The sequence below is a fragment of the Rattus rattus genome, chromosome 8 (genome assembly GCF_011064425.1).
Source record: "Rattus rattus isolate New Zealand chromosome 8, Rrattus_CSIRO_v1, whole genome shotgun sequence".
NCBI classification, from domain to species: domain Eukaryota; kingdom Metazoa; phylum Chordata; class Mammalia; order Rodentia; family Muridae; genus Rattus; species Rattus rattus.
This window is the reverse complement of record NC_046161.1, coordinates 61916431-61931310: the sequence shown is the minus strand read 5'-3', so window position 1 is coordinate 61931310 and position 14880 is coordinate 61916431.

Below are 14880 nucleotides of genomic sequence, written 5' to 3'. Positions count from 1 at the left end.
CACACAATTTTAGAAAAATCTTAAAAAAAAAAAACCCAAAGAATTTATTTTTTATTTTCCACAGAGGCATTTTACTAAGTTATAAAATAGTAGAAAGGAGGCTTTAGAGAGCCACCGATCTAGTCAAAGGTGTTTTCAAAGTTTCACACAGTACAACTTTTGCTGTTAGAAGATGACTGAGATAGGAGAGCGGGGGAGGGGAGAGAAGGGGGAGGGAGGAGGAGGAGGGAGGAGGGGGAGGAGGAGGGAAGAGAGAGAGAGAGAGAGAGAGAGAGAGAGAGCGAGCACACACGTGCATGGTATGAGAGCTGGAGAGTGGTTTGCATAATTTTGCCAGACAACTGGTTTCTTTTGCATTTCTTAGCGATGTCTCAGATTTACCATTTTGGGGGGAAATTGGCTTTTGATGTGTAGAAAAAGTGATAACTGATTTTAATATACGATAGTGTATGCTGAGTTTTAAACTCTTCAGCAGTAGGGATTAAAAAAAAAGAATGAAAGCCAATGTGTCAGAGAGCATTTGCTTTTAAGACCTGAAGCCAAGCGGCTTACTTTCTCAGTGGAAGCTTTGGGGATAGCATGTCTTAGGAGGCGGGGCCTCAATAGAGTAGCAGGTGGTAAGTGAGGGCAGCGTGGATGCTGGTCCTTTAGGACTGGCTTTGTCGAAGCTTCATGCCAGACTCCATTTGCTTCTTGGGGATGAGCTTTGGGGTTGGAATAGATGCTTGATAGTGAGAAGAAGGTGACTGGCAGAAGGCAGGACCCTTCAGAAATCACTATATGCTATCTTCTTTACCAGACTGCAGAGTCAAGAGCCCCAGTGTCCCCACATGTAGAGAAAATAATAAGTAAAAGTTTTATATTGTGAAACTATTAACTAGGATTAGGTCTCTTTAGTCGTTTTGGGAATCTTTAAAATTTATTTTTACTTTTAGTTAAGTGTATGCTTGCCTGGGTCTGTGTATGGGTCTATGTACGTGTGAGTACAGGCGTCCATGGATGAAGCTAGAGATTGCCGGATCCCTTGGAACTGGAGTTCCAGGCTGTGGTGAGCCACTCAGTGTGGGTATTGGGAACTGAGCAGTCCTCTGTAAGAGCAGCAAGCTCTTTACCGCTGAGCTTCCTCCTGAGCCCCTGCGTTGGTATTTTGCCAACTACATTAAGTAGAAGAATAGACCTTGCATATTGTACAGAGTGAACCCTCTTGACCCCCTTTCCTGTCTTCTCATCCAGAGGGGCAGCGCCAGAGTGCTGTTAATCTGTGTAGAGTGAGCCGACAGCTGGGGACTCCCAGCTTCGTCCAGCTGTTCCCAGGCATCAGGATTTTTCTCCACTGTGATGGTGACTGGAGGTTGCCGTAGATGCCTGGCTAAACTTAACTGACAAATTATAAATATGTTCCAAATGTTGAGTGGGTCCTACTTACTGAGTGATTTTAGCTAAAACCCAAACTTAACTAGCTGTATTGTACCTTCAGTAACCAGATCTGCATGGTTCACTGGTGAGTGCCAGCTAGCCCATGAGTAAAAGATTCAGCGTTAGCTGGATGGATCTTTGAAGGATGAATTGGATGGCGGATAGGGAGAGGGGTAATCTAATACTGTCAACTTATTATTATTATTTTTTTTTTGTGGGGAAGAATATTGAAAACATAGATCCTAGATAGGGTTTGGAAAATAACGGCGAAGACATCTGTCGATTGCGTCTCCGGATGTTTAAGTAGCCGCTAGTCAGATGGTAAGGGCATGGTTTGGATTCCAGAGAGTAGCCGTTGAGACTGCAGACTTCTTGGGTCTCAGAACAATGGATTATATGGGGCTATGAGGACAGAAATAGAAATAGAAGCCGTTTATGTAAAGAAAGAAACAAGGCTCTCCTGAGGCTAGGGACCTGGGAAGACAGCACATGACACATGAGTTCTGGTCCTTTGTAGATCATTTATGTAGCACCCATCTCCTTCTGCAAAACCCTTCTTGCACATGCTTGGTTTGCTGTGTGTTGCCCAGTAGGCATGGGCTCTCACTGTCTCTCTGCCAACGGTGTTCTTTCGTATGTTAATTTGGATGCCCTCTTCCTTATACCCACATCTGCCCTCTGTGACGCTCTTATGTGAGCGGCAGGTGTGGAAGTTGTGTGGAAGTCGGAGCTCTAGCGCAGGGTCCTGTGTTTCTGTGGAAGTGCCTTGGTACCTGACTGAGGCAGAGACCCAGGGAAGGAGGTCTGGATGGGCAGGCGGCTGTGGGTCTTTTTCTGGCTGTGCTTTTTTCTGTTGACCAAGAGTGCCGGCAGCTTGGAGTATGAATATGGAGTATGAATAATTGAAACTTGATTCCAAGCCTGCCACATTACCCCCGCCCCATTAGCAATAGGTGTCCTGGAATTTATTTTACTTATTTATTTTCTTATGACAATGTCTTTAGTCAGACTCCCGTGTGAGAATACAGAGATGTCTGTGTAGTGTGAGGGAGGCCAGACTTTAGTCATCTGTTTCCTGAGCTTTCCATGGGACTGTGTTCCTCTAACGCACTCTTCGGTTCAGGGCGCGAGGCTGGCGTCCAGGCTGGTTCTTTCTCCTGAGTGTTTTAGAGGCTAGAAAATGATATCCCGAGGGTTCCACCAAGTCTGAGCACTTTCTTGTAGCTGCTGGGAGGAAGGTGGAAACCCTCAGCTGTTGGATACTTTTCTTCCCGGGCCAGGCCTGGCTGCCAAGTGCCGACCCCCACAGCAGCTGGTGGGAGATGTGAGTGGGTGTCTTGCCCAGAGGGCCTCTGTGGGTCAGAGGAGAGGGCGCCAAACCACGTTCCTCCCAGAACAGGGACACATTACACTTTCAGTTGGGGTTTTGAAGACCTAACAATTTGTGGCTGGGTTTGGCCTTTGCTTTCCCCCGAGGGACTGTACGATTTAATGACTCAACTCTCGTCTACTCTGGATGTTCCCTTTCTACTGATGGCAGTTTATAGAGCAGCAGTCCCAGCAAATGTTTGTACAAAAGGGGAGAAAGAAGGGAGCCTTGGGACTGCGAGGGTGGGCTTGAGCTGCTGTCCCTATGCGATGGGGAGTGTGGGCTGCAGTACTTTACTGCCCAATGATTCTGGTGTCCAGGTTCGCTCAGGGCTCGGCTGGCTGGGCTTGAATGAGGGAGATCTGGGAGATCTGGGAGGCTGGTTCTTCAGGCCTGTGGTCAGGTGCCCCAAAGGAGAATTTCATGACCTCGGTTGGGGGGGATACTTTCATGAGGTAGATAAATAGGTGTGAGGTTTCTGGTGTGTGCCTCCTCAGGAAACTAGGTGCATACCCCCCTCCCTCTAGCACTTTCCCTGCAGCCTCCCTCTGACGTCACCATGGGTTCACCCTGCTACTGGGGGTAGGAGAAGCCACTGGCATGGAGGAGGGTTCTACATTGAAGGTTTGGCTCAGTCCCTGGCAACTGGCTTCTCTCGGTCTGAGGTGACAAGGGCCTGAGGAGATGGCTTGAGGAGCATTCTTCCCACCTCTGCCTTCCGAATAGTCGTGCGAAGCTGGTGCTTTTCTTTCTGCTTGGGTCTCTTCACCAGGATGGATACGTCCCGTTAGCTTCTGTGTAGGGCTGATGGCAAAGACCTGTTGAGGTAATTCGTGTAGTGATGCGTGCATGCGTGCATGCGTGAAGTTATGTCTGTTACAGAGTACAAGGAGTCCGAGTAAAGGAGGGAGAAAAAGAACTTTACATTTTTATTTTTATTACTACTGTGTGTGTGTGGCATGGGAAGGTCATGCCACGGTGCCTGTGTGGAGGTCAGGAGACAACTTTGTGGAGTCAGTTCTCTCCTTCTACCATTACACGGGTTCTGGGGATTGATCTCAGGTTGTCAAGTTTGTGTGACTGGTGCCTTTACCCACTGAACCATCTTGTCAACTCTTTTAAATTTAAAAAAACAAAACCCTTTTTAATTGAAATAGTAACTTTTGGGGAGCGCCCTTTCTGGACTTATGCTTTATTCACAGGATCAGAATGAGAAAGTGTGGGCGGGGAAGCCCTCAGTGTATGTGTCACAGCAGACTGGGAGAGGGAAGGAGTGTCCCCATATGAGACGGCATGATGAGGCTCTCAGAAAGGGGTTCATGGAGGTGCAGGTCCCACCAGACACATGAAGATATCAGATCGCCAGAAGGAGAGGGGAGAGCCTCGGGGCATAAAGTTACAAAGATGGGAAGGTTCTGGGAGGTCAGACTGGCAGAGGTTCTTACAGACTGCCCGCAGCTGTATGGGAGTGATTGATTCATATTTCTACCTGCACGCCCAGCGTTGGTTGTGAGGTGTCCCTGGGTAAATTTGGAGTGGCCTGTACCTCGTCCCTACTCTGGTTCCTGCATGGCTCTTGCACTAGAGCAAATCTGGAAGGCTTCGACAGCCCTTGGATGGCCACACCTCCTTTGGGTTCGTAGGTGGTGCTTGAGGGTCACTGGTTAACACCCTATGGGGCCACTCTCTGTGGTACCTCTGGCTGCTGTGTGCTGTCCTTCCTCCTGGGCCCTTCCTCCTGGCCTCTTCTCGTCCCTGCATTTCCTATGGCCCGTCCGCAGAGTCCTGTCTGTTCTGCCTCACCTTTACTGTCCGGGTGAAGAGGTCTAGCTGGCTCTGTTCCTCTATGGTAGGGAAGCAAACCCTTACCCACTGAAACCCACAGACCTCAAATTCATTCCATAAACATTCTATTCAGAATCTCTTGGGCACAGCTACCGGGAAAGTGCAATAGCCCAGCTTCGTTTCTGTGGCGCCTCCCTTCAGAGCCCTATTTAGCTGTAGCCATCTCAGAAGGCCCAAACTCCTTTCGTGCTTTGTGTCTCTGTGCGAGTGCACTTCTGTTACTTGTTTATGCTACCACGCCTGCTTTAAAAACCAACTCAAATCAAGCTCAGACCACTCAGATTCTAGCTGGGTGTGGTGGGACATGCCTTTAATCCCAGCATTTAGGAAGCAGAGGCAGGTGGATTGTTAAGAGTACAGGAGCAATAAATGTCTACACGTTGAGTTCTAGACCAGCCTTGACTACATAGTGAGACCCTTCACAGACAAGCAAGCAAGCAAACAGTCAGTCAGAGTGTGGGCTTCAGTCAGGTCCAGTGCTTACAAGGCAAACACTTTACCACATGAATTGTCTCCCCAGTCTCTATCCTTTCCTGTCGTCTCAGTGTCTTCTGCCCCATAGCTTCCTACTTGCTATCAATGTGGATCAGTAGAGCTATGGCAGGGTGGGGCCCCAGGGGATTTATGTGTTCTCTGGGTCGGCATGTTGTGCAGGCGACTTTGAATTTGACACCCCTGTCACAAAGCCAGTGCCTGGAAACCATGAAACCATTCCTGGTATTCATCATTCAGGTGGTATTTATAGCACTCCCAAGACAAGTTATTGCCAAAGGAGGTAGTGACACTGGACCACGTAGGAGACAGGCAGAGCTGAGCAGACTCTTTTCTCCGGCTAAGTTTAGATTGTTCAGGGCTGTAGGCTCTGAGCTCACTGGGAGAATGCACACGTTCAGGAGTTTCTGGGCCAATTCTGATTCTGCTAAGCGTCTTACTATCTGGACTATCTCTAGCTGCTTCTCCCTGCAGTGCCGAGGTCGTTGGCATTGCTGGTACTGGGTTAGCAAGTGGGGCGTGGGAAAGGACCTGATAGTTGGACATTGTGCATGACTGGCTAATTTTCACAGCATGTGAATGCCTGCCTTATAGTCTCACTTGCCCTTGGCATTGTCTATCCCTGGCCAAGGGCAATCTACATGGGGTTTGCATGAGTCAGCTCAGCCTGCTGTAACAAAACCCCATGGACACAGGAAATACATTTCTTCATGGTTCCAGAGAATGGGCTCTGAGGTCAAAGTGCTAAGGTGTGGCTTTGGTGAGACCCTCTTGCTGGCCTGCAGACAGTTTCCTGTGGCCTCGTGTGACAGAGACAGCCTGTTGCTAGGTAGTTGCATCAGTGTCTTTTAACATAAGACCACTAATTTCATTGTGATGGCCCTGTCATCTGAGCTTCCTATTAGAGACCTCATCTCCCAGCATCCCACACTGGAGATTAATTAGAGCTTTAACGTAGATGGGTGGCGGGGGAGGCAAACAGTTCAGCACGGCAGGGTTTCTTACCAATCATGAGCTATATATTTTTTCCTTTTAATTTTTATTATGCCAGATTATATGCAAATTTGTAATGTACTTTAAGCACCCCCATACTTCAGTGCCCTCCTCTTCTCCTCCCATTTGTCCTTCCAAATCCAAGATGATTTCACTTCTATTTTGCTGTTTACATATATCATTTTGTGTATATGTAAAGTCTAGGAAACACAAATGACCGGAAGTGGGGTGTGTGTGTGTGTGTGTGTGTGTGTGTGTGTGTGTGTGTTCACTTAATTCACCTACCATCACTTCCGGTTGTCTCCACTTTTCTGCAAACCCTATGACTTTATTCACGATAGCTGGAAAATAATTTGATCACGTATATACACATTTTCCTTATCCATTCCTCAGGGGACGGACACCTAGGTTGGTTCCTTAAACTACAAGCTTGGTGTATCTGGGTCGTGTGGTTGATTTTTAGTTTTCTTGAGGAGCCTCCATGTTGGTTTGTGTCATGGCTGGGCTGTTTTACATTCCCAGCCAAGTGCGTGCATCCTCTCCTTCCATGTCCTCAACACCGTTTGTTTTCCTGATGGCGAACTGCAGATCCTTCGCATCGTCACTGTGTCTGTGTATGCCATGGTGTGCACGTGGCAGTGAGAGGACAGCGTGTGGAAGTCGGTCCTCTCCTTCCACCCTGCTGCGGGAGGGTCTCTTGTTTCTGCTGAGGTTTGGGCTTCCGCCTAGCTGGCCTGTGTGTTTGTGTGGGATCCTCTTGTGTGCACTTTCCTTCTCTGGTAGGAGCCCTGGGATTTCAGACGCTCACTGTCTCACTGGGGTTTTTAATGTGGGTTTCTGGGATTAACTCAGCTCACCACACACTATTACCTGCTGAGCAATTTCTGTAGGTCCAGCTTTAATTTCTTTAAAGCAGGGGCTGTTGATACTGGAGGAAAACTGGTCCCGTCTTCCTAAGGAAGGACTTCTGGCTTTGAGGAACCTTGTCCCAAGACCAGGAATTCCTACTGAAACAGTGGTAAAGAGCTCAGAAGGGGCTGGGAGTTGGTTGGTGTGTGTTAGGCTTTCTCTTTGCCTCTAGACTTTAGAGCTCCGCTGTGCTGAGGGGCCAGACAAAGGGAAGGTGTATAAGAGTGTATAGAGGTGAATGCTTGCCCATATGTGTGTGGAACTGTGTGGTAAATGAAGGATGTCAAGGGATGGTGGGGAGTCAGTTTCTCACTCCTTCACTACTTGGCCTCCTGCAGTTTCTCCTTTATTCTGGTTGACACCTAAACAGGTGTGTGTGTGTGTGTGTGTGTGTGTGTGTGTGTGTGTGTGTGTGTGTGTGTGTGCGCGCGCGGCTTGTCAGAACTCAAGCCCTCTTGTGTCATTAGCCATGCTTTGGAAATTTGTTATGCTTGGAAGCAACTTTGCCAGAAAAGTGGGAAAAGCAGTTCCCTTCGGTGACACCGATGTGACAGTCAAGTCTATCCAACTGTTTCTTTCTTACCTAGTGTTGTTAGCCTTGGCTTCCCTGCCCTGGGATGTGGAAATCTCGCCTGTGTGAGTCAACAATGGTGCCTTTATTGGCCAGTTGCTTCTCTGCAGCCCTGCTGGCATCTTGGTCACAGTAAGAGCTTATGCCGTGATGGCAAATATGGGGACAAAGCTGGCTCTTGTGCCTGGGCCTTTTTCCAGTGTGTCTTCATGTTACGTGTCAGGCAAGGTCATCCTGCTGCCTTTCTTCTGACTTCTTGAGAAGGAATTAAAAGTAGGAACTTGGCAGAGATGACCCAGTGGTTAAGAGTGGGTAGTTCTCTTGCAGAGGACCTGAGTTCAGTTCTCAGCACTCACGTTAGGTGCCTCACCACAGTGTATCTCAGGCCTTTTCTGGACTCCACAGGCACACCTGCACTCACATATGCACACATCCTCTGCACACATCCCCTCCACACATATCCAGAAACGCGTGATGAAAGATAAAATACACCTTAAAAAAGACGTAGCAAGCTTGGAATTGTTCACACCGGGGGCCTGGTTCTTGGTGTGTTTCTGATTTCTCATTCTTAGCTGGAGATGGGAGATGGACTGTGTGTTGAGGACAACGGGCTGATTGGTTGGGTTTGGGTCTTGGGATTTGTGTGAATGTGTAGTGTGGTGAATCTGTATGGCTTGTGGGTGTATGCACAGATGCACGCGAGCACGTGAGCATGTGAGAATGTGTGGGTGTACAGGCCAAAGGTCGACAGCCAGTGTCTTTAATAACCACATCTTTATTTTCTGGGACAGGGTCTCTCACTGAATCTGGAGAGCATAGATTTGGCCAGACTTTTTAAAATAACGGGGATCCACACTCAGGCCCTCATGTTTGCAGCAGCAAGCATTTGACCCACTGGACTGTGTCCCCAGAACTGGCCATGACATTGGGTACCACTTTGAGATATCTCTACCCTCAGGAGGAAGAGAGGCTCTGCAGGCAGTGACCCCAGGGTGGCTCATGGTTGGGATGGCCCTGTCACCCTCAGGTTTCCCAGCCTATCTAACAGGGATTCTTTGTTTCTGCACTCCTCTGTCACCTCTGTTCCTTCTGTCTTGTGACTAGCAGACATGAAAGTGACAATAGTGACACCACAATTCCTGAGGTTGCTGATGCTTGGGCTATAACTGGAAAGTAGTAAGCTCTCGTTCCCCTTAAAAGGTGAATTAGAGATGAGTTAATCTGTTCTTTCTGCCCTCACGGGGCAGAAAGATGATCAACTATTTGATAGGATGACACATTGAGACACCAGTACTGGAATGACGTTGTACTGTTCTTCTGCACATACAATTGAGAAGAAGTTGGCAGGGTTGGAGGTTGGAATATATGTGTGGACAAGTATACACATCAGCCTACAAATGAGTGTGCACAAGTGTGCCTGGCCACACAATTCTGCGTCTTTTTCTTACTTAACAGTAAGACAATGGTCTAGTCAAGTCTTATCTTTTTTGACCTTTCAGCTCAAAGGGAGTTACAAACCTGTTGTTGACTGGGTTGAGCCTTAGGTGTTCCAGGGCAGACTCCATTTTTCATTTTGTTTCTCCCCTGCTGTCTGTGGTGCTATCCTAGTTCATGACCTTCCATTATAGTTGGCCTGAGATTGTATAACTGTCTCAGGTGCTAAGCAGTAGACCAAGCTGTAGGCTCTTGTCCTTTCTGTGTGTCCTGTCTGAGAGAGAAACTTGGTTTCAGACGGGGAGCCTGGTGAGATGACCCAGCAGTTAAGAGCATTTACTACGCTTGCAGAGGACCCAGGTTCTGTTCCCAGCAGTGACTCAGTAGCTCAAAATGATCTGTCACTCAAGGTCTGATAACCTCTTCTGACTCCTTCTGGTACTGCCCCTGCACATACATAAACACAGGCACATACACGTAAAAGAAATGAATATACTTAAAATGAGGTCAGTTCTCATCAAATATCTGAGAGATACAAATGTATTAGAGCACTAGGTTGGTCCTTCCTGCCATCCTCTTCCTCTGCTGTGAGCCAAGACCTTTCGTAAGGAGTTGATGGATAGAATTAGGTTTCGCGTACCCACGGAAGTGCTCCACCAGGGGCTGGGGATGTGGCTCCGCTGGCTGAGTGTTTTCCTAGCATGCACGCAGCCCTGAGGTCTATCTGCAGAACCACATGTACAAGGGCTGATGCCGCACACTGGTCGCTGTGTCACTTAGGAGCTGGAGGCAGGAGGAGCAGAAGTTTGAGCTCAGTCTTGGCTGCAAAGTGAGTCTGAAGTTGGCCTCAGATGCATGAGACCTGTGTCTCAAAAAAGGAAGGAAAAAAGTGCTCTGTCTGCTTCAGGCAGTAACGTTAGTAACGTTCCCATCCCGAGTCTGTTCCCGTTAGCATTGATTAGGACCCAGGTTTCTTTGAGGCTCTCTACAAAGAGATCATAACAGGCTGTCTTGTGTCCTGACGTGTTTCAGCCTTGGGAAGCATTTGATGTGCTCCAGGCTCACCCAGTAATGACCTCATGGTAGTGTGTCCTGTAACCCTGGGATTCTGGGTAGGAATGCTTGTCTTTGTGACAGAAAAGAGCCCCTAGCTGGCTCTCGTAAGAAACAGACCCCTTGCTCATTCTAAATGAGTTTAGTTATTGTGATGGTTCATATATGCTTGGCCCAGGGAGTGGACACTATTAGGAGGTGTGGCCTTGTTGGATTAGGCGTGTCACTGTGGGCATGGGCTTTAATATCCTTGTCCTAGCTGCATGGAACCCAGTCTTCTCCTCCCTATCTTCAGAACAAGAGGTTGAACTCTCAGCTCCTCCAGCTCCATGTCTGCTTGGAAGCTGCCATGTTCCCGCCTTGATGATACCGGGCTGAACCTCTGAATCTGAAAGCCAGTCCCAACTAAATGCTGTCTTTATAAGAGTTGCCTTGGTCATGGTGTCTGGTCACAGCTGTAAAACCCTAACTAAGGAAGTTCACAGAGGGTTCACAGAGGACTGTTCAAGCTGTAGACCTAGAACTGAACAGATGATTCCTGTGACTTGCATACAGATCAGGTGGAAAACAGGAGCCAAACTACAGTGGCCCCTACCAGCAGTGACATCTCCCTCCATCCTGACATTTTATGATTGGGTTGAGCAAGTCCTCCTGTTTACTCTTACCCCCAAGTGTAATGTTTAGAGGACCCTTCACCTTGTTGTGAGGACTGTAGGTCCCTCGGCCTCAACACACACACACACACACACACACACACACACACACACACACACACACACACACCCTTCATGTATTCACATCTCCATCCCTGTTAATTACCCCTCTTATCACTGTGACATAATAACAAGAAATAGCTTAAAGAAGGAAGGTTTAAAGCCAGCTGTGGTGGCGCATACCTTTAGTGATAGCATTCTGGAGGTAGAGGTAGGAGGATCTCTGTGAGTTCAAGGCCAGCTTAGACTGCATAGTGAGTCACAACTAGATAGAGACACCCTGTCTTAAAAACAAGCCAGCCCAAAACAGCGACAAACAGTTGTGTTGTGGCTCACAGCCCCAGAAGATACTTTCAGTCTTGTTACTCAGAAGACATGGTGGCAGGAGCAGGAGGTGGACAGGTCACACTGCATCCACATTCAGGAATCCAAGGATGAACAGGAGTGAATCAAGTGTGGATAATCTTGTCTATGCGTCGATGTGGAGGGCTTATACCCAGGGAAGGCATTTCCAGTATGTTTGCTCTGCATTTTCTAGTGTACTCAATGAGTAAATAAACGGTTACAGAGAGTCCGCTGTGGAGCCAGGTTGCCTGGGCCCGTGGATGACAGAAAGCAAAATACACCAAGTATGGCTGGCAGAGGTGACTGTTTTACATGGCTGTCTGAAGAACTGGAGAAAGGTGAGAACAAGCAGCCAGGAACAGCAGCCTCCACACAGGTGGAGAGAGTATGCGGCCTGCAGTGGGGCAGTGCTGCTGCCGCGAGAGTGACCAGATCAGCACAGAAAAGTCCAAGTACTGGTGGATTCCATCCGGACTGCCGCTCTAGCCCAGGGCATCTAGTCTCTCTTCTCTCCTCTGTCTCTCTGTCTCTGTCCTCCCCCCCCCCCCCACCCCGGGGAAACCTTGAAATTTCAAAATTCCCCCCCTACCTCCCCAGTACCGGCCTTTCCGGGATGGCCCCAGATGCCCCGGGATTCGGGTTTTTTTTTTTTTTTTTTTTTTTGTGGTACTGGGGATTGAACCCAGCACATCATACAAGTGAGGCAAGCGCTTTACCTACCAACTGAGGTGTATCCACAGCCCTACATTCAACTTTTCCATGTAGACATCAAGAGGAGGAAGGATTATGTCTGGATTTTTTTGTTGTTGGTTGGTTGCTTTTTTTGCTTTTTAAATAAACTAAATGACATTAGTGTCAGCTTTGCAGTGAATCATTTCATGGCAGCCTCCAGCAAAGGACCAGGCTTGGTCTCTGTGCTGTCCAAGCTGGCTACCAGCCTGGGCTTACCAAACAGCCTTTGGGCTGTTCACTCAAGAGAGCTAGCCGGAAGGTTGTTAGGGCCCTGTGTTTTGGAAACCGGCACTGCCCACTGGGTTCCTGGTTTTTAACCATTGACTCATCTTCCCCATACAGTGAGGGTCTAGATTCCCAGGCTGGACATTTGCCAGGTCTGGATGGTGACTCCAGGACAAGATGCAGTGTCATGCCTCACAGGTGAAGTTGGGTGGGGTGGAGAGAGTCTATTTTGCTAAAGGGTGCAGCCTGTTTTGAGGAAGAGAGTTGGGATGCTAAAGTCTGGATAAGGAAGAGTTCTGAGCAGGAGGAAATGGCCCTGAGCTATGGGTGTGGCTCTTGCCCCATTGGGATAGGCCTTCCTTCCAGAAGAGCTGGCTGAAAGACGGCCTGGTGCAAGGCCTTGGTGGGAATGGGAACCACATGGTGGCTGCAGGCTGGACCAGCATCCTCTGGAGAGTTTTCTTTTCCCCTTGAAAGGCATTATGTCTCATTCTTAATTAAAATACTCCTGTAGGAAATCATCTAGCCAGCTATTTCTAGTGAAAAATCTTCCTGACCACAGCTCGTTGCAGCCTCCTCTTGGCAGAGGATGTGGGAAGAGGCACTCAGACTATTGAAGAGCTCCAAGAAGTCCCCTTGTATTGTACAGGTTGGTGAGCGACTGACACAAGAGCCCTGGACCCTCCTTTAGGAGGTGACCCCGCCCTTTTCCAGCCTCCCAGCTCTGACAGCTCTTCTCTGACCCTCTCTGAGGTTTTCAGATGTTCCTTCTCCAGCTTTATTAAAACGAAGAAGAGAAAGATCTCTTCTGTGTTTAATAAACTTAAATACTACTCTTGGTGTGGAGTAACCACCTATTGGTGTCCGCTTTCCCTGACCCCGAAGAGCAGAGATGAATGCCTTAGGGCTCCCCTCTGCATCTGCCCTCCTCTTCCTTCGAAAGTCAAGTTCTGGGGCTGAGGATCTGTGTTCAGTCAGTAAAGTGCTGCCCACAGAAACACTCAGAACCCACATGAAGAAACAAGGCACGGTGGTTTGTACTAGTAATCCCCAGCACTGGGAAAAAACAGACAGACTTCTGAACGCCCCAGGCTAGGGAGAGACCCTATCACAGAAGACAAGGTGGGTAGTCACTGAAGAATGGCAGCAAAGGCTTACCCTTGGCATCTACATACAAGCATCCACATGTGCACATGCACCGGCATACACACAAACACGTGTACATATATACACATAAAATAAGTTCTGCTTTTCAGATGGGTTTCTGAGCACCACTGCTGACTTACAGATCTTACCACTGTTAGTCACCATTGCCTTCCTGACTGGGTGGCTTCACACTGTTTCCCACTACCCAGCAGCTGCCTGGGTGAGGCTCCAGGGTTTGCACTGTACTGGTTGTCTTGCAGCTGCCGAGTAAGTGACAGGCTTCAGAGTTCTCTCTCCTGTTGGCTTCCACTTTGGTTTTCCCGTGCTTTGCTTGTTTCCTGATACAACTTAGCTCGTCTTCTGACATGGTAGAGAAAGTAAAGCCCAATTCAGGGCAGTACTGTTCCCGTGCATTCCTTTGATCTGATTACACTTTCCGTGTTGCTCTGGGACCTGCCTTGTAAGATGCAACTATGTAGCAGAGTCCTGTGGCCTGCAAGGCTACCAGGTATTTGGGCTGCAGCAAAGAGACATGTGGGAAAGCGAAGGATCACTTTTATTCTTGCTAAAGTTAGCAGCCAGCAATGAGCATTCTCAGAAGGCTGATGAGATGCTCATTTTAAATGCAAATTCTTTGCGTGGTTAGGGGGAAAATGAAATTGTCCTGGCTCCCAGCACTCTGCGTTTTTGCCATTCCATCTGATGGTGGAGGGGAGGGCTCATGACTAAATCCCTCAGTGTCTCTATTATGATTTCACATTTGGACATGCTGAGAAGCAGCCTTGGCCCCAGGACATTAACTCTCTCCTGCCAAGTGCCAGCATGTGGGTGTCTGTGGAGGTTCTCAGAGTGTTGTCCAGTGCTCTGCACCCAGCGAATGCTCTTTGCATCCTCTCGTTTGTGTTACGGATGATGGATGTGCTAGGAAGTTTGTGGTGAGTGGAGGTGTTTTCTTTTTCGTGGAGGCGAAGGAAGTGTGCTTTGACCCTTTAGCCTCTATTTAGCAGCATCCACATATGCTCTTTCCTTTCAGCCGGAGCAGGGCTCCCTTCTGGGAGGCTTCTGTGGCTTGTAGCATAGCTACTCTGTTGCAGCTTGCTGTCTGCAGATTCCCTGGTGTCATGTGTGATGGAGATGTTGGGACTACTGTATGTAGTATTGCTGGGACAATGTTTTACTCCTTCTCACCATCTTCCAATGAGAAGGTTTGATAACAAATTGGTAACCTGGTCTAGAATATGTGGCCTGTCCCTATAGCCTGGTTAGTTTTACCCAATATTTTACAAGGGAGGATTTTTTTTTTTTTTTGTAAAACAGCTCCTGGACTCTTGTCATTCTCTCATTCTCTCATTCTCTCATTCTCTCATTCTCTCATTCTCTCTCTCTCTCTCTCTCTCTCTCTCTCTCTCTCTCTCTCTCTCTCTGTCCCTGACTCTGTCTCTCTCTGTCTCTCTGTCTCTCTGTCTCTCTTCTCTCTGTCTCTCTCTCTCTCTCTCTGTGTGTGTGTGTGTGTGTGTGTGTGTGTGTGAGAGAGAGAGAGAGAGAGAGAGAGAGAGAGAGTCCACACTTGACAAGTCAGCCTGAGGAGCCCTGACTTCTGCAGATTGTGGATACAGTCAGGGCCAGTGGGGAATGGG